Source organism: Erinaceus europaeus, chromosome 10, assembly GCF_950295315.1.
Source record: "Erinaceus europaeus chromosome 10, mEriEur2.1, whole genome shotgun sequence".
Lineage (NCBI taxonomy): Eukaryota > Metazoa > Chordata > Mammalia > Eulipotyphla > Erinaceidae > Erinaceus > Erinaceus europaeus.
The window spans coordinates 100176196-100195735 of record NC_080171.1 but is presented as its reverse complement, the minus strand read 5'-3'; the positions used below and the strand labels follow the sequence as shown (position 1 = coordinate 100195735).

Genomic DNA, 19540 nt, shown 5'->3' with positions numbered 1-19540 from the left:
ACCAGGTGTACCTCCACCCGGGCCCCCCCCCCCCTTTTTTTTTTCACCAGAGCACTGCTCAGCTCTGGCTTACAGTGGTGTGGGGATTGAACCTGGGATTTAGAGCCTCACACTTGAGAGTCTGTTTACATAACTATTATGCTATCTCCTCTCTCTCTGATATCATATTCTAAAAAGTTTTGTTTTTATTCTAGGGAGCTCTTCTTGATACCCTGACCATGGATGGTTGGACCAACTAAGCACTGCCCAGCTCTGAAGATGCCATTCTCAGCAATATTGTGGTCTTCCTCTGCAGTGTGGTGGTCTTTGCCCCACAAGCCACAGGTCTCTGTGTCTTCACTAAGCTCCTCTAATGTGCCAGATGTAACCTCTGACCACCCTGCAATGACCTGAGTACCCTGGTCACAGCTGAGGTCTCTCAGCCTACATTGTGCCTTGTAAGCAGGAACCATGCCCTTAGCTGAGAGTTTTATCAGCCCCTGCCACTGACTTGCCAGTAGCGGGTGTCCCATTAGGTCTGTGACTCATTCCTCTTTCTGTCTTTTACCTCTCTTAGCTGTGCTCTAACTGGACATTTTACCTGCCTTTGCTGCACCTGTGAGTATCTGTGTTTTGCATTCTGCCTTCAGGAAATATCCTGAATCTCCAGGCTTTTCTTGCTGGGGTCAGATAGTTAGATCACCAGGATCTTCACCTGGTCGTTCTCATCAGCCTTATAGAAGAAAGGCATGCATGGGTTGCTGCCCAGGCCTGGGCACTCCTTTGGGTCCTTCTGAATCTCCCGTAGAACTTGCATTATTTGCGTTTTGGTGGTATTCTCCATATGTGTCACAGTAGATCCCGTGTTACTTACAAGGCTCGCTTTGGGGGGGAGAGAGGAAGAGCAGTGAATGATGAGATGCTGTCACTCACCTACACCTGTAGCCAGAGGAAAAGCTTCCTCAGCCTGAATAGTCACTGCCAACTTTCCCAAGAACCTCCTCCTCTTCCATGGGGTCTCTTCCTCCGGGCACTTACCAGGCATTGTTACAAGACTCAGCTTGGCCTGAAGCTGCTCGTTTTGCTGATGTGCGATACCAAGCAGGTCCTAAGGGGTCAGGAAAGAAAAGTGAGATGGGCCACCAACTGTGGGCTTTTCTGCTCAGGGACCCAGCACTCAGAATCGCTCACCTGAGTCTTCTGTAATTCTTCTTGGGCCTTTTCAGCCTCTGTCTTTGCTTCACTGCTGTGCTGTTGCAACTGGTCCATGAGTTGAGTTTACACCAGTACCTGCTTCTGCAGGGTTTCTCTGTCAGCAGCAAGCTGCTCATAGGCAGCCACGTGCTGTTGCAAGGCTGCAGCATATTGCTGGAGGTGGTTCAGATACTGGTCTCATTGCTCTTGGAGGGTCTCAGCTTCCTGTGTTTTCTTGTTCACCTGTGGAGAAGACACGAGGGGTGAGCGTAGCAGCTAGAGGCTGCTTCCAGAGTCTCAGCCCATAGTCTGGTTGGCGCACGTGTGCATGTGGGCAGGCACAGTGGGGTTCTGCTGCCCGGCCAAGTCCCTACTGGCCTAGCTCTGGGCCCCAGGTGACTGTACCTCCCTTGCCCAGAGCCCCCCTGTGAGGTAATTGAGGACTGATAAAGCCAGGGCTGGGGAGTTGGGCGGTAGTGCAGCGGTTAAGCGCAGGTGGCGCTAAAGCTCAGGGACCGGCGTAAGGATCCTGGTTTGAGCCCCCAGATCCCCACCTGCAGGGGAGTCTCTTCACAGGTGGTGAAGCAGGTCTGCAGGTGTCTCTTTCTCTCCCCCTCTCTGTCTTCCCCTCTCTTTCCATTTCTTTCTGTCCTAGCCAACAACAGCGACATCAATAACAGCAATAATAACTACAACAATAAAACAACAAGGGCAACAAAAGGGAATAAATAAATGAAAAAAAAAACTTAAAAAAAAAAAAGGAATCCAGGGCTGAGGTCCAGGACCAACCATCATATATGTCTCTCTAAGTGGGTACTCAGAGATGGCCTATAGCCCAGGGCTTTCCAAATTTCAAAGTCAAAGGTCAGGTTCTGGAGGCCCCTGGAGTCTCCTATTGCTCCAGGTTAGTGCTGCCTGTGTCTCTGTGTAGGACTGCCCTCCCCAGAGATTGGTGCCTGTCTCCTAGTCTCTCCCAGCTGTGGTGGGGGTTACTGTTTCTTTAAGTGCCTCCATTTCTAGCTGAAGCACTGCCATCTTGTTGGCTAGGTCCTTTTGACATGTTCAGACTGCAAAGCATTCGTAATCTCCACATTGTCATTTGTCTGGATATAGGGGAGCAATCAGTGGTCATCACCAAATGCAGACAGAGTCCCCCCAACATGGTGTACAACTCTAACCACTAAGGAATCTCACCACCTTAGGTCTGATACTGCAGAGTGAGTCAGGACCTAATCCCCTTGCTTGCCCTCACACTCTGCCCCCTGAAACAGCATGTTCTGTGATGCTCAAGGTGTCCCCTGGCCCTTCAGTGTCTCCACTAGCTCTTGTTTCAGCAAAGGTTTCCAGCTGCACCCAGGAGAAGGGCAGCACTGGCTCTCTTGCTCTCTGGAGGCTGTGTGGGGAGCAGACCGGGCCACTCCAGCTCCCTGCCACCAACTCCCACCTCTGGGACAGCCAGGAAGAGCTGGCTCTTACCCCTCTCCTGCCTCCAGCCCCCATCCCTGCCAGTGGCTGGGAAGGACCCTGGCTTTTAGCAACAGAAGCTGAGCCACCCCAAGTGTGGGGGAGAGCAGCCTGAAAAGAGGGCTGAGCCGAGGTGGGGCAGGAGGGAAGGGAAACAAACCTGCAGGTGCATGACAGATGCAGGCCGGAGGCTGCCTACATCCAGTTCTGCATCACCGCAAGGTGGAAAAGGGCTGTTGCAGATTAGGTCCTCTGAACAGCAGGAAGTTTCCTGTCATGAACAGAGCCTGGAGTTAGGAAGCCATGCAGGAAAGCAGGAGGCTCGGGAAGGGTGCAGGGCTCCAATCAGACACATCAGCTGGGAAATGGGACACTCGGCCTAACCCTGCAGTTGTTCTCTGGACAGCCCAAGTCCATAGCAAGGACACTCTATGCCCTCAAGCACAGAAGGAAAGGAGCCCATTCTCCAAGAAACCTGGCCTAGGATGCCAGGATGCTCGCAGGCCTGTCACAAGTGGGGCAAGCACGGGTTGTGCCCAGCTGGCCAGGAGAGGGACCATGCAAACCAAAGCTAGTCTCTGCCTCATTGGAGCCCTTACCTTGGGTTTCTGGGAGCTTAGGAGCAGCCGAGCCCATGACTGCCTCTGCAATGGCACAGGACCACTGGTGTGCACCCTGCCAAACCTGGCCTCTTTTCCTTCATCCAACCTGCATCAAGTCTGCCACCTCCCTCCAAAGCTTCTTGGAAAAGCAGCAGTCTTCTCTAGCCCATGGGGCTCTGGGGAACCCTGGCCAATCTCCCACTTCAACCCCTAGTGCCACAAATACCATTAAGAATCTCCCCTAGGGGCAGAGGGTAGATAGCATAATGGTTATGCAAACAGACTCTCATGCCTGAGGCTCCAGAGTCCCAGGTTCAATCCCCCGCATCACCATAAGCCAGAGCTAAATAGTGCTCTGGTAAAAAAAAAAAAAAAGAAAAAGAAAGAAGAATCTCCCCTAGGACCTAGACCTCTAATAGGTCCTTCTCTCCACCATCACTGGTCACTTCCATCAGGAACATCAGCATAAGCCCTCTTGTGGCTTTCTAGTACCTTGCCCTCATTGCAGAGTAACAATGGTAAGGACTGCCTTACGCTACAAAAGGAGGCTGTGTCTTCCTAGTCTGTCACTCAAAGAATACTGGCCCTGAAATGAGTGCAGCCTAGAATGTTTCCAGCTGTGACCATAGACTAGAGGTTACACAGGCTTCTGTGCTAAATGTAAATATATATGGGCCCAGGGTCAGCTTGATGGGGCAAACAGTTAATTGTATTTATATACTTGAAGTTTGGGAGCTACTCTCTGTACTTACCCAGCTTTCTAGCACCATTCTCCACTCTGTACATCTTCCTAGACAATATTTCTAGTCTACCTGCATATTAACTATCAAGCTCAAACAAAATTTGCTAAAATATTGTGCCCCTAGGAACATAATCTAAAATAGACTTCTCAGCTTCTCTCCATCCTAAGATCCCTATTTTTTTTTTGAGGGGGTTAATGCTCTACAGTACAATCATTGAGATATGCATACCATTTGATTATGTAACAGGCCCCCAAAGTTTTCTTCATATCTTCCCTCCCCCTAGATCCCTATTATTTAAAATTTTTTTTAACTTTATTTTCCCTTTTGTTGCCCTTGTTTTTTATTGTTGTTGTCACTGTTGTTGTTGTTAGATAGGACAGAGAGAAATGGAGAGGGGAGGGGAAGACAGAGAGGGAGAGAGAAAGATAGACACCTACAGACCTGCTTCACCACCGATGAAGCAACTTCCCTGCAGGTGGAGAGCCAGGGGCTCGAACCAAGATCCTTACACCTGTCTTTGTGCTTTGCACCACTTGTACTTAACCCATTGCACTACCGCCCAACTCCCTAGATCCCTGTTCTTTTTTTTTTTTTAAATTTATTTCTTTATTGGGGAATTAATGTTTTACATTCAACAGTAAATACAATAGTTTGTACATGCATAATATTCCCCAGTTTCCCATTTAACAATACAACCCCCACTATGTCGTTTATCATCCTTCATGGACCTGTATTCTCCCCACCCACCCACCCCAGAGTCTTTTACTTGGGTGCAATACGCCAATTCCACTTCAGGTTCTACTTGTGTTTTCTTTTCTGATCTTGTTTTTCAACTTCTGCCTGAGAGTGAGATCATCCCATACTCATCCTTCTGTTTCTGACTTATTTCACTCAACATGGTTTTTTCAAGGTCCATCCAAGATCGGCTGAAAACAGTGAAGTCACCATTTTTTACAGCTGAGTAGTATTCCATTGTGTATATAGACCACAACTTGCTCAGCCACTCATCTGTTGTTGGACACCTGGGTTGCTTCCAGGTTTTGGCTATTACAAATTGTGCTGCCAAGAACATATGTGTACACAGATTTTTTTGGATGGATGTGTTGAGTTCCTTAGGATATATCCCCAGGAGAGGAATTGCAGGGTCATAGTGTAGGTCAATTTCTAGCCTTCTGAGAGTTCTCCAGACTGTTCTCCACAGAGATTGGACCAATTGACATTCCCACCAGCAGTGCAGGAGGGTTCCTTTGACCCCACACCCTCTCCAGCATTTGCTGCTGTTACCTTTTCTGATGTATGACATTCTCACATGAGTGAAATGATATCTCATTGTTGTCTTTATTTGCATTCCTCTGACAATCAGAGACTAGGAGCATTTTTCCATGTGTTTCTCGGCCTTTTGGATCTCTTCTGTGGTGAATATTCTGTCCAAGTCCTCCCCCCATTTTTGGATGGGGTTATTTGTTGTCTTGTTGTTGAGTCTGGCAAGCTCTTTATATATGTTGGTTATTAAACTTTTATCTGATGTATGACATGTAAAGATCTCCCATTCTGTGAGGGGTCTCTTTGTTTGGGTAGTGGTTTCTTTTGCTGTGCAGAAGCTTTTTAATTTGATGTAGTCCCATAGGTTTATACTTGCCTTAGTCTTCTTTGTAATTGGATTCGTTTCATTGAAAATGTCTTTAAAATGTATAAGGAAAAGAGTTATGCCAATATTTTCCTCTACGTATTTGATAGTTTGTGGTCTAACATCCAAGTCCTTGATCCACTTGGAATTTACTTTTGTATTTGGTGAAATACAGTGATTCAGTTTCATTCTTCTGCATGTTTCAATCCGTTGTTTCCAACACCATTTGTTGAAGAGGCTCTGCTTTCCCCATTTAATAGTCTGGGCCCCTTTGTCAAAGATTAGATGTCCATAGGTGTGGGGCCTCATTTCTGGGCTCTCAATTCTAATCCACTGGTCAGTGTATCTAGTCATGTTCCAGTACCAAGCAGTTTTGATGACAATGGCCCTATAATACAGTTTGAGATCTGGGAGTGTGATGCCTCCGGTTCTGTTCTTTTTTCTCAATATTGTTTTGGCAATTCTAGGTCTTTTCTGGTTCCAGATAAACATTTGTAGCTTTTTTTCTATTCTCCTGAAAAATGTGCTTGGGATCTTGATGGGGATAGCATTCAATTTGTAGATGGCTCTGGGTAATATATTCATTTTGATGATGTTAATTCTTCCAACCCATGAACATGGAATATCTTTCCACTTCTTTGTGTCTTTTTCAATTTCCTTGAGTAGTGACTCATAATTTTCAGTATACAAGTCTTTCACTTCTTTGGTTAGGTTTACTCCTAGATACTTTATTGTTTTTGTTGCTATAGTAAAAGGAATTGATTTCTGGATTTCAATTTCTTCTAACTTAGTGTTTGCATAGAGGAATGCCACTGACTTTTGAATGTTAATTTTGTAGCCTGACACCTTACTGTATTGCCTGATGATTTCCAAAAGCTTCTTGCTGGATTCCTTAGGTTTTTCCATGTATACTATCATGTCATCTGAAAATAAGGAGAGTTTGACTTCTTCTCTTCCAATCTGTATGCCTTTAATTCCTTGCTCCTGCCTGATTGTTATGGCAAGAACTTCCAACACTATGTTGAATAGTAATGGTGATATGTGGGCAGCCCTGTCTAGTACCTGATCTGAGTGGAAATGCTTCCAGTTTTTCACCATTGAGTATGATGTTGGCTGTAGGTTTGCTATATATAGACTCCACTATCTTCAGGAATTTTCCATCTATTCCCATTTTTTGTAGTATTTTGATCATAAAGGGATGTTGTATTTTGTCAAAGGCTTTCTCTGCCTCTATTGATATGACCATGTGGTTTTTGGTCTTGCTTTTGTTGATGTGGTGGATCACATTGATTGATTTATGTATATTAAACCAACCTTGCATGCCTGGGATAAACCCCACTTGGTCATGATGGACAATCTTTTTGATATACTGCTGTATCCAGTTGGCTAGAATTTTGTTCAGTATTTTAGCATCTATGTTCATCAGAGATATTGGTCTGTAGTTTTCTTTTTCGGTTGTGTCCCTGTCTGCTTTTGGTATCTGGGTGATGTTGGCTTCATAGAAGCTGGCAGGGAGTATTCCAGTGACTTCAATCTTCTCGAAGACTTTTAAAAGTAGAGGTATTAGTTCTTCTTTGAAGGTTTTATAGAATTCATTTGTAAAACCATCTGGTCCAGGACTTTTATTTTTGGGGAGATTTTTGATAACTGTTTCAATTTCATTAGCTGTGATGGGCCTGTTCATGTTATCCACTTCCTCTTTACTTAGTTTTGGAAGTTGGTAGGTGTCTAGGAAATCGTCCATTTCTTCCAGGTTCTCTAGCTTGGTGGCATATAGTTGTTCATAGAAGCCTCGCATGATATGTTGAATTTCTGCAGTGTCTGTTGTGATTTCTCCTCTTTCATTTACTATCCGATTTATTTGGGTCTTCTCCCTTTTTTGTTTTGTGAGTCTGGCTAGAGGTTTGTGGATTTTGTTTACTCTTTCGAAGAACCAACATTTACTTTCCTTGATCTTTTGTATGGTTTTACTATTCTCAATGTTATTTACTTCTGCCCTAACTTCAGTGATTTCTGTCCTTTTGGTTGCTTTAGGGTTCCTTTGTTGTTCTTCTTCTAGGTCTTTAAGATGTGCAATCAGGCTGTTTATTTGTGCTTTTTCTTGTTTCCTAATGTGTGCTTGTATAGCTGTGAACTTCCCTCTTAGGACTGCTTTAGCTGTGTCCCAAATATTTTGATAGCTTGTGTCTTCATTTTCATTGAACTCTCAAAACATTTTGATTTCTTCCTTGATTTCCTCTTTGACCCAGAAGTTGTTAAGAAGTATACTGTTGAGCTTCCACATTTTGGCACTGTTACTAATTTTTTGTTGATTGTTAAGTGTTAGTTTAATTCCACTGTGGTCTGAGAAGATGCTTGGGATGATTTCAATGCTCTTGAATTGGCTGATGATGTCTTTGTGGCCTAATATATGGTCTATCCTTGAGAATGACCCATGTGGATTTGAGTAAAATGTGTATTCCAGTTTCTTGGGATGAATGACTCTGAAAATGTCCAATAGTTCTAGTTTATCTATCTCTTCATTTAGCTCCCTTATGTCTTTACTGATTTTCTGCCTGGATGATCTGTCAAGTTGAGATAGTGGGGTGTTGAAGTCCCCTACTATGATTGTGTTACTGTTAATATATTGCTGTAGCTCTTTCAGTAGAAGTTTGATGTATTTAGATGGCTTCTTATTGGGTGCATAGATGTTAATAATAGTTAAGTCCTCTTGATTGACTGATCCTCTGAGCATTAAGTAGTGTCCATTCCTATCTTTTTTAATCTTATCTATTTTATTTTTTTTAAATAAACTTTTTATTTTTTTATATTTTATTTTATTTATTTATTCCCTTTTGTTGCCCTTGTTTTTTTTTTTTTATTGTTGTAGTTATTATTGTTATCATCGTTGTTGGATAGGACAGAGAGAAACGGAGAGAGGAGGGGAAGACAGAGAGGGGGAGAGAAAGATAGACACCTGCAGACCTGCTTCACCGCCTTTGAAGCGACTCCCCTGCAGGTGGGGAGCCGGGGTTCGAACCGGGATCCTTATGCCGGTCCTTGTGCTTTGCGCCACCTGCGCTTAACCCGCTGCGCTACAGCCTGACTCCCAATCTTATCTATTTTAAAGTCTGTCATGTCAGATATGAGAATAGCTGCTCCTGCCCTTTTTTATGGGCCATTGGCTTGTATGATAGTTTTCCATCCTTTCACTTTAAGTCTGTGTTTGTCTTGTTGAGTTAGGTGGGTTTCTTGTAGACAGCATATTGTTGGGTTGTGTTTTCTGATCCATCTTCCTACTCTGTGTCTTTTAATAGGTGAATTCAGGCCATTGATATTTATTGATAGCAAAGATTGAAGATATTTTAACGCCATTCTTGTAGAGTTTTAGAGTGTTCTGATATATGTCCTATTTGTGGTGGTCTGGTTGTTTATCGGAGACCTTTCAGAAGTTCTTTCAGGGCAGGCTTGGTGATGGTTGATTCCTTCAACTGTTGCTTGTCTGAGAAGGTTTTGATGCCTCCATCTAGTCTGAATGACAGTCTAGCAGGATATAGTATTCTTGGCTGAAAGCCTTTCTCATTGAGCACTCAATAGATATCTTGCCATTCTCTTCTGGCCTGTAGTGTTTGTATGGAGAAGTCTGCTGCTAATCTTATGGGTTTTCCTTTGTAGGTGACTCTTTGTTTTTCTCTTGCAGCCTTCAGAATCCTTTCTTTATCCTTGTTCCTTTCCATTCTAAGTATGATATGTCTTGGTGTCTTTAGGTCTGGGTTAATTCTGTTTGGGACCCTCTGGGCTTCTTGAATTTTTATGTCTTTGATGTTGTCTAGACTAGAGAATTTTTCAGCTACTATGGCCTGGAAAATTCTTTCTTCCTCTCCTTCTCTTTCTTCCTCTGGTATGCCAATAATGTGTATATTGTTTCTTTTGAAGTCATCCCATAGGACTCTGTTGTTTTCAGCATCTCTTAATCTCTTTTTGAGATCTCTTACTTCTTTTTTAGTTGTCTCTAATTCATCCTCAATCTTGCTAATTCTGTCTTCAGCCTCATTGATTCTATTCTCTCTGCCCTCTACTGTTTTCTGGAGTTCATCTATTTTGTTGCCCTGCTCTGATACTGTTTTAGCTTGTTCAGCTAGTTGCATTCTTAGCTCAGCGATTTTAGCTTTCAGCTCTCTAATAACCATGAGATAATTAGTATTTTCTTCCATATTCTCATTTGTTGTTCCTGCATTTCTGGTTACATTTTTTTCAAATTCTTTACTCACTCCTGTTATTATTTCCTTAGCTAATGTTTGGATGTTGAACTCATTATTTTGTGCTTCACCCTCTGGAGGACTTTTAGCTGGACTCTTGTCCTGGTTCGATTCTCCAGTATTTTTTCTTGTTATTTTAACCATTTTATATATTATGTTATGAGTTCCCTTTATCAGTACTTTTCAAATTATTGATCACTATTGCCTGGATTGACTTGTGTCTAAGTAAGTTAACTAAAGAGTTCACAGTGGTGGAAGTTAACTGTTATTTCAATCCCTGAGTTGGAGCTCAGTGGTTTAAAAGCCTCTTTCTTTTTTTTTTCCTTCCCTGTAGGCTATGGGAGCCTGAGGGCTTTTAAACTATCAATAGGCTTCTTAGCTTAATCACTGACTCCTGACCAAGAGATAAAGCAGGGTGTGGCAGAGATAATCCAGTGGTTATGCAAAGAGACTTTCACAGCCCCTCAGCTATGCCACCGAGGTATAGGTCTTCTGAGTTTCCTGGTTAGATCTCTGTCACCTGGTGTCCCTTCCTGTCGCTGCCTCAGATTCTGAGGTTAGTAGCAATGGAGACTCAGAGTTGCACTTGGTGAGTCTCTGGGGAGTCCTTTCCTCCCTTCAGCTGTCCCCTTGTTGTGGAGCAGACTGGAGGTGGTGTCTCCACTGATAAACTGTTGAACTGTTAGCAGTCACTTAATCTCTCCTTAGGCCCCTCTCTCCTCTTTGTCACCAGCCATGCGTGTTTGTACTCAAGGGTGATTTACTGGGTTCCTGTGGTCATTCTAGTCCTGTCTTGTTTCGGTCCGGGCGGTCTCCTTTGGTATTCCTAGTTGATCCGGGAGAGGAGAGGAGAGGAGAGAAAGCGATCTGCTGCTCGTAGCTCCGCCTCCAGAAGTCGAATCCCCTGTTCTTTTTTTTTTTTTTAATATTTTATTTAGTTTATTATTTTAATGAGAAAGTGTAAATACAGAGGGAAAGAGAGAGAGAGTTAGAGATACCAGAACACTGCTCAGTTCTGGCTTATGGTGGGGCTGGGGATTGAACCTAGGACCTCAGGCTTGAAAGGCTTTTGAATAACCATTATGCTGTCTCCCAAGCTCCCTAGATCCCTATTATTATCTATTCTATTCCTACTTTTTGGTTCCTGTTTTTTTTTTTTTTTTTAAATTACAGGGTTTTTTTTGTTTGTTTGTTTTTTACCAGAGCACTGTTCAGCTCTGGCTTATGGTGGTGCAGGGGATTGAACCTGGGACTTTGGAGCCTCAGTCATGACAGTCTGTTTGCATAACCATTATGCTATCTACCCTCCGCCCTTGGTTCCTGTTTATTGTTTAATTTTACTGTGTTGTCCTGCTTTATGTCTTACCTCCTTTCAGCCACCACCAACAATAATAACCACAACAAGGCTACAACAACAAGGACAGCAAATAGGGGGAAGAAATGGCCTCCAGTAGCAGTGGATTCATGGTGCAGGGACTGAGCCCCAGCAATAACCCTGGAGGCAAAATATATATATACACACACAAACACACACACACATATATATTTTAAAATATTTATTTATTCCCTTTTTTGTTGCCCTTGTTTTATTGTTGTTGATGATGTCATCGTTGTTGAATGGGACAGAGAGAAATGGAGAGAGGAGGGGAAGACAGAGGGGGAGAGAAAGACAGACACCTGCAGACCTGCTTCACCACCTGTGAAGCGACTCCCCTACAGGTGGGGGCTCGAACCAGGATCTTTATGCCGGTCCTTGCGCTTTGCGTCACCTGCGCTTAACCCACTGGGCTGCCGCCCAACTCCCCACATATATATATTTTAAATGTTTACTTTTATTTTACTTTTTTAGGTTTCTTTTTTTAAATGGTCTGGGAGGAGGCACAGTGGATAAGGCATTGGACTCTTGAGCACGAGGCCCGAGTTCAATTCCTGGTAGCACATGTACCAGAGTGATGTCTGGTTCTTTCTCTCCTCCTATCTTTCTCATTAATACATTTTTTAAAAGTTTCTTTTTTAAATTTTTATTCATTTATTGGATAGAGATAGTCAGGAATCAAGAGGGATTGGGGATATAGAAAGGGATATAGAGTGGCAGAGAGACCTGCAGCCCTACTTCACTCATGAAGTTTTCCCCCTGCAGGTGAGGACCAAGGGTTCAAGTTCAGGTCCTTGTAACATGTGCCCTCAACCAGGTGTGCCACCATCTGGCTCCTGATTTATTTGTATGAAAGAGAAATGCAGAGGCTAGAGTGCTGCTCAGCTATGGCTTATGGTGATGAAGGGGATTGAATCTTGAACTTTAGAGCCTCAGGCATAAAAGTCTTTTGCATAGCCATTATTACACTATCTTCTCAGCCCCCAAATACAATATTTAAAAAATGTGATTTAGGGGAGTTGGGTGGTAGTGCAGTGGGTTAAGCACAGGTGGCGCAAAGCGCAAGGACCAGTGTAAGGATTCTGGTTGGAGCCCCCAACTCCCCACCTACAGGGGAGTCGCTTCACAAGCAGTGAAGCAGGTCTATAGGTGTCTATCTTTCTCTCCCCCTCTCTGTCTTCCCCTCCTCTCTCCATTTCTCTCTGTCCTATCCAACAATAATGACATAAATAACAATAATAATTACAACAATAAAACAACAAGGACAACAAAAGGAAATAAATAAATATTTAAAAAATGTGATTTAGGGTAGGGGAAATAGCATAGTGGTAATGCAAAAAAGATTCTCATGACCGAGGCTTTGAGGTCCCAGGTTCAATCCCCAGTGCCACCATAGCCAGAGTTGAGCAGTACTCTGCTGGAGGAAAAAAAGTGATTTAGGGGCAGGTGGGGGGTAGCTCAGCATTAGAGCCTATGACTTGTATGCCTGAGGGCCCATATTTAATCGCACAGTGACATCAGAGCTGAGCAATGCTCCAGTGCCTGCCTCCCATTCTTTCTCTCTGCTCACTCACTCACTCGGTAAACTCTGGGGTTGGGGTATAGTTCACCCATAGAGCACACACCAGATTGGGCACACCTGGCACCACATGGGAGCTCCATGGATGGTGGAGTGGCGTTGTCCTGAATCTCCTTTCCATCTGTCTCTTCCTGTAAATAAATAAGCAGCCATCATGCACATATGAGGCCCTGGTTTCATTTCCCTTTGCTGCATGAAAATAAAATTTGCCGAGGGCTACAAATGTACTTGAGTAATAAAGCTCACGCTTCCCTGTATGAAGCCCTGGGTTTTGTCTTTAGTACCTGAAAGAAGGTGGCCCAAAGTACAATTTGCATTCCTGAGACTAGCAGGTGCAATCTCTGATGCTAGTTTATTCCAGAGCTGGGCAGTGCTCTGGGCAGTGCTTCTCTCTCTCCCCCTCTCTCTCTCCCTCTCCCTCTCTCCCTCTCTCCCTCTCTCCCTCTCCCTTTCCCTCTCCCTCTGCCTCTCTCAGTGAGCCTGGTAGAAAAGTGTAATAAATCAGTTTAACAATGAACAAGTCTTGACATTTCAGTGTTTCATAGATTAAGAGTGGATTTCTTACAAGGTTAAGTCAGACAGGAAGGGGTAAGTGGAAGGGCTTTTGCTCTGTGCAGTTGTCTCAGGGTCTGGATGATGGGGGCACTTCTATTTTCTCAGGGGGGTTCCCAAGTTCTGGGCATAGATAGCCATCTGGGCATCTAGCAGATGGGAGAATGTGGTAGTAGATAGGGGTAGAAAGATGAAGTGAACATTACTTCACAAATGACTTGAAACCACTTCTCCACATTCCATTTCTAGCCAGATCTCACCCCCTTCCTCTGACCTCAGCTCCTGCAGGACTTCAGCTGCCCCTGGGCTGAAGGCATACTTTCATGGGAGACTCTGGAATAATGAGGCTGAATGAAAGAGTCAGTAAAGAGAGGTCTTACTGTGCAGTTCCATGTATATAAAGCCCCAGGCAATGCAAACCACCCTGTAGTGACAGAAAGGAGGTGGTGCACCTGGTTAAGCGTGCACACTGCAGCATGCAAGGACCCAGGTTCAAGCCCCCAGTCCTCACCTGCAGGGGCAGACTTCACAAGTAGTGGAGCAGTGCTACAGGTGTAGCACTGCTACACCTCTCCCTTTCTGTCTCTCCCTTTCCTTGAAATCTGTCTTTATCCAAAAGAAAAAAAAAAAAAAGGAGCTCCCAGATTGCTGGCGGGGGGAGTGGGAAAGAGGATCACTCAGAAAAAGGTGATCATGGGGGTTCTGATCATTCCCTAGGTGACACAGCTAAACACCTCCCCAGACACAGGCACAGGCACAGGAGCACAGGGTCCTTCTGCTGGCCTGGACACTGCAGGCCCTCCAAAGGAAGAAATGCTGATGAATGTGATCCAGGAGGTGGTGCAGTGGATAAAGCATTGGATTCTCAAGTATGAGGTCCCAAGTTCAATCCCTGGCAGCACATGTACCAGAGTGATGTCTGGTTCTTTCTCTCTTTCCTCCTGTCTTTCTCATCAACCAATAAATAAAATATATTTTTTAAACGTGCTGATAAAACACATTCTAGAAGCTTCTACTCTCCACTGAGGGAGGTACAGTTCTGCGCCTTCTGACCTGGTGTCCACTATGGCCTGCCCTCCCAGGGGCAAGGTTCACTGCTAAGGCAGGGCTGTCAGAGCCCCAGGAATTCTTTGAAAGTTGCAGTGTGTCTGCCTGTGAAGCAGATTTTCAACAGTGGCAGACTCACCACTGAACAAAAAGCTTTGGCCACTTGCACCCTGCCCCAACCCAGGGTGTGAACCTCCTACCCCCAGCAACCCCTACCAACTGAGGTAGGCCTAGCGCAATGGGTTAAGCGCAGGTGGCGGAAAGCGCAAGGACTGGCAAGGATCCCAGTTCGAGCCCCTGGCTCCCCACCTGCAAGGGCGTCACTTCACAGATGGTGAAGCAGGTCTGCAGGTGTCTGTCTTTCTCCCTCTCTGTCTTCCCCTCCTCTCTCCATTTCTCTCTGTCCTATCCAATAACAATAACAATAACATCAATAACAACAATAATAATAACTACAACAAGGGCAGCAAAAGGGAAAATAAATAAATATTTAAAAAAAGAATCTGGGTTCGAGCCCCTGCTTCCCACCTGCAGGGGGGATGCTTCATGAGTGATGAAACAGGTCTGCAGGTGTTTATCTTTCTCCCTCTCTATCTCCCCCTCCCTTCTTAATTTCTCTCTGTCTTATCCAATAAAATGAAAAAGAAAAAGAAAGAAGAAAAGAATGGCTACCAGGAGAGGTGGATTCGTAGTGTCAGCACAGAGCTCCAGCAATAATCTGGAGGCAGAGAGGGAGAGAGAGTGCATTGGAACTCGCCATCATCTCCACCCCCACCCTATGCCCTGGCACTCTCATATGGTGCGTGTGTTTCATGAATAATAACATACCATAGTTGGTATATTATTGAGAAGGAAGGGGAAAGATAAAGAGAGGAGACACATAAACCTCTGCTTCACAGCTCATGAAGCTTCCCCCTGCAGGTGGGGACTAGGGGCTTGAACCTGGGTCCTTGTTCATGGTAATGTTTGTGCTGTACCGGCTGTGCCACCACCTAGCCCCACTTTCTCTGCTCTTAGATCCCCACTTTTCCTTCTCCATGTTCTATTCTTTGGAAGCACATCACCAAGTCCAGGTCACATTCAAGGTTATGTGTGCCGTGGGGGAAGGGAGCTTGATCTCTGCTTCTTTCTTTTTTTTTTTTTTTTTATCAGGTTGAGCCTGATGTAAAGTTTCTTTTTTGTTTGTTTCTGGCTTTTTTTTTTTTATTATTTAAGAAAGGATTAATTAACACAACCATAGGGTAGGAGGGGTACAACTCCACACAATTCCCACCGCCCAATCTCCATATCCCACCCCCTCCCCAGTAGCTTTCCCATTCTCTATCCCTCTGGGAGCATGGACCCAGGGTCATTGAGGGTTGCAGAAGGTAGAAGGTCTGGCTTCTGTCATTGCTTCCCCGCTGAACATGGGCGTTGACTGGTCGGTCCATACTCCCAGCCTGCCTCTCTCTTTCCCTAGTAGGGTGGGTCTCTGGGGAAGCTGAGCTCCAGGACATATTGGTGGGGTCTTCAGTCCAGGGAAGTCTGGCCGGCATCCTGATTGATCTCTGCTTCTTGGGAGGAACAGCATAGATGGTTTGAATTTCCTCTGTAAGGATGACTTGTCCTGGGAGTCAGGCAGTGGTGCACCTGGTTAAGCACACACATTACAGTGCACAAGGTCGCAGGTTCAAGCCCCTGGTTCCCACTTGCAGGGGGAAGCTTCACGAGTGGTGAAGCAGGGCTGCAAGTGTCTCTCTGTCTCTCTCCCTATCTCCCCTCCCCTTCTCAATTTCTGTCTTTATCCAATGATAAATAAATAAATAAATAGTGGTCCAGGAGGTAGTGCAGTGGATAAAGCTCTTGACTCTCAAGCCTGAGATACTGAGTTCAAGCCCTGGCAGCACATGTACCAGAGTGATGTCTGGTTCTTTCTCTCCTCCTATCTTTCTCATCAATAAATAAATAAAATCTTTAAAAATAAATAAAAAGGATGATTTATCCTTTCTCGTTTGCTTATCTGGTCTTTATGTACACACAGATTCATGTGTATGGATCTCAGACCCGGATTGCAACCCAATACTCCATTCTCCGTATTGTGGCCAAGTGCTCCTGGCCTTGGTTCCAGGGCTCTCTTTCAAACCAGCTCCTGTGTCCCACTGACATTCAGTCCTTTTGTTCTCAGAGCATTACCTTGTGTTCTGGCACTGCAAGGTGTTCCCAGCTCATCTTACATGTTCTCCATCTTAACCTTAGATTCAGTCATTTCTTTTTTCTTTTTCTTTTTTGCCTCCAGGGTTATCACTGGGGCTTCGTGCCTGCACTACGAATCCACTGCTCCTGGAGGCTACTGAACAAGGATCCCAGTTTGAGCCCCAGGTTCCTCACCTGCAGGGAGGTTGCTTCACAAGCTGTGAAACAAAACCTGTAAGTGTCTGTCTTTCTCTCCCCCTCTCTGTCTTCCCCTCCTTTCTCAATTTCTCTCTGTCCTATCCAACAACAATGACAGCAATAACAATAATAACAACAACAACAATGATAAACAACAAGGGCAACAAAAGGGAGTAAATAAATATTTTTAAAAAACATAAAATAAAAAGAAAAAAAATTGTTAAGTTTTTTTTCCACCAGGGTTATAGCTAGGCCTTGGTGCCTGCATACCTCACTGAGACCCTTTTTTTTAGAGAGGGTCAAAGACAGAGACAGAGAAAAAGAGCCACCTGCAGCACTGCCCCACTGCTCCACGACTGGTGAAGCTTCTTCCCTGCAGATGGGAACTGGGAGCTTGAACCCAGGTCCTCATAGTGACATGTGAGCTCTGCTGTACTAGCTACCACCTGTCTCCTATCTTTATTTATTTATCACTAGGCCTCCATACCAGCACTATGAATTCACTGCTCCTGGAAGCCCTTTCTTCCTTTTTCTCTTTCTGTCTCTCTCTTTTTCTTTCTTTCTTTCTTTCTTTCTTTTTTTTTTTTTTATTAGATAGGGTAGAGAGAAATCGGAGGCTGGGTGGTAGTGCACTGGGTTAAGTGCACATAGTACAAAGCACAAGGATAGAGAGAAATTGAGGGCAGGGATAGATAACATAATAACTATGCAAACAAATTCTGTGCCTGGGTTCCAAAGTCCCAGGTTCAATCCCCTTGCACCACCAAAAGATAGAGTGAGTAGTGCTCTGGTAAAATAAATAAATAAATAAATAAATAAATAAGAAAGAAAAAAAAGAGGACAGGGAAAGAAAGATAGATACCTTCAGACCTGCTTTATCACTTGTGAAGTAGACCTCCTGCTCAAACCCAGGTCCTTGCACTTAGTAATATGTGCCCTTAACTGGGTGAGCCATGCCCTGCTCAGCTCTGGTTTATGGTGGTGCTGTGGATTGAACCGGAGTTCTGGGGACCTCAGGCATGAAAATTATTTTGCATAACCATTATGTTGTCTCCCCTGCACTTCCAAAAAAAAGTTTTATAATGCTTTGTTTTCTCTAAGGCTTCCCCTCTCCAAGATGATCCCCCCCCCTTCAGATAGAAAGAGAGGGGAGGGAGAGACTGCAACACCTCCCATGCAGCCTCAGGACTGCAATCTGGGATGCCTGCAGTGCGACACCTGCCCTACCTCGTGAGCTAGCTCTCTGACCTGAGTTCAGACACATCAAGGGAACGGAAGGACTGAGATATTTGATGCCATCTCATGGCCTCCAAGAGATCTCTCCCTTGTAAATGGGTGAGGTGGCTCAGCAGAAGAGTACATGCTTTGCATGCGTGAGGCCCCGGTCTCTATCCCTGCCATCACCTAGAACAAAGGAGACAGAAACAGACAGATCATAAATGGTAGAGTGATGTTCTGATCTCCTTTATTTAAAAAAAATTTTTTTAATTTAATTTTATTTTTTTCCCTTTTTGTTGCCCTTGTTTATCATCGTTGTTGTTATTGTTGTTGTTGTTATTGCTGTCATTGTTGTTGGATAGGACAGAGAGAAATGGAGAGAGGAGAGGAAGACAGAGAGGAGGAGAGAAAGAGAGACACCTGCAGACCTGCTTCACCGCATGTGAAGTGAACCCCTTGTAGGTGGGGAGTCAGAGGCTTGAACCAGGATTCTTACGCCATTCCTTGCACTTTGCGCCACCTGCTGCACCCCTGCCCGGCTGCCTCCCTTATTAACATTTTTTTTAAGTGGGTTGAATAGCAGAGTCATTATGCAAACAGATTCTCATGCCTGAGGCTCTGTGGTCCCAGGTTCGATTCCCAGCACCACCATAAATCAGACCTGAACAGTGTTCTGGTAAAAATAAATACATAAATAAGTAAATAAAATATAATGGTTGTTTATGTTATTTGAAGTGGGAGAATGTTAGATTCCCACGGGTGTGTGGCTAATGCCCAGCCTGGAACTGATCACATGTGGACTGGCATTGCGTAGGCTGATGTTATGTACTCCCCTCCTCACTGCTCTCCTCCACATACACTCAGATGTGAGCTCTGCTGGGCAGGGAGTGTCTGTTCACCCTGGTATTCCTGGTGCCCAACACAAACAGCAGTTGAGCAAACATTTAGTGAATAAATAAATGCGAGTGGATATGAATGCATAGGAAATCTTGCTGTGAACATGTGATCAAACTACTGAACCTCCCCCTGGTTGACCAGGGAAAGCTTCCAGTAGGAAGTTGCAGGGTGGGGGTGGGATTGTGTTAAAGGACACTGTGTACAAAGGTTTGGAGACCAGGCAGCATTGGATTCCCTCCAGAACTATAAGCAGGTTGGTCTCAGTGGAAGTCAAAGGGTAAGGGAGGGGGAGTGTGACTGGACAAGCAGGCAGGTGATCAGGGCCCAGGTCAGTCTAGCCAGAAAAGTTGGACTCTACCTTAAGCAGGAGAGAAATGGGCCTGGGATGGGGCATCAGAAACTAGACAGGGGAGCAAAGGAATCCCTAACCGAACTGGTAACCCCTGGCTTGTACCTTAATCTGTAGCCCCCTTGGACAAGTTCCTTTGTCTTTCTTCTTTTTAATTTTTTAAAAGTTATTTATTTATGGAAGTTGGGCAGTAGCGCAGCGGGTTAAGTGCACATGGCACAAAGCGCGAGGGCCAGTTTAAGGATCCCGGTTCGAGCCCCCAGCTCCCCACCTGCAGGGGAGTTGCTTCACAGCCGGTGAAGCAGG

At 44.8% G+C, this 19540-nt stretch overlaps 1 long non-coding RNA gene across 1 annotated transcript; it reads left to right on the top strand.

The window, feature by feature from the left end:
- The first annotated feature begins 200 nt into the window (after positions 1–200).
- LOC132540918 (uncharacterized) lies at positions 201–14306 on the top strand. Its single transcript, XR_009552098.1, has 3 exons — positions 201–437; positions 557–597; positions 14071–14306. It is a non-coding gene; the product is annotated as an uncharacterized LOC132540918 (long non-coding RNA).
- The last annotated feature ends 5234 nt before the right edge of the window (positions 14307–19540 follow it).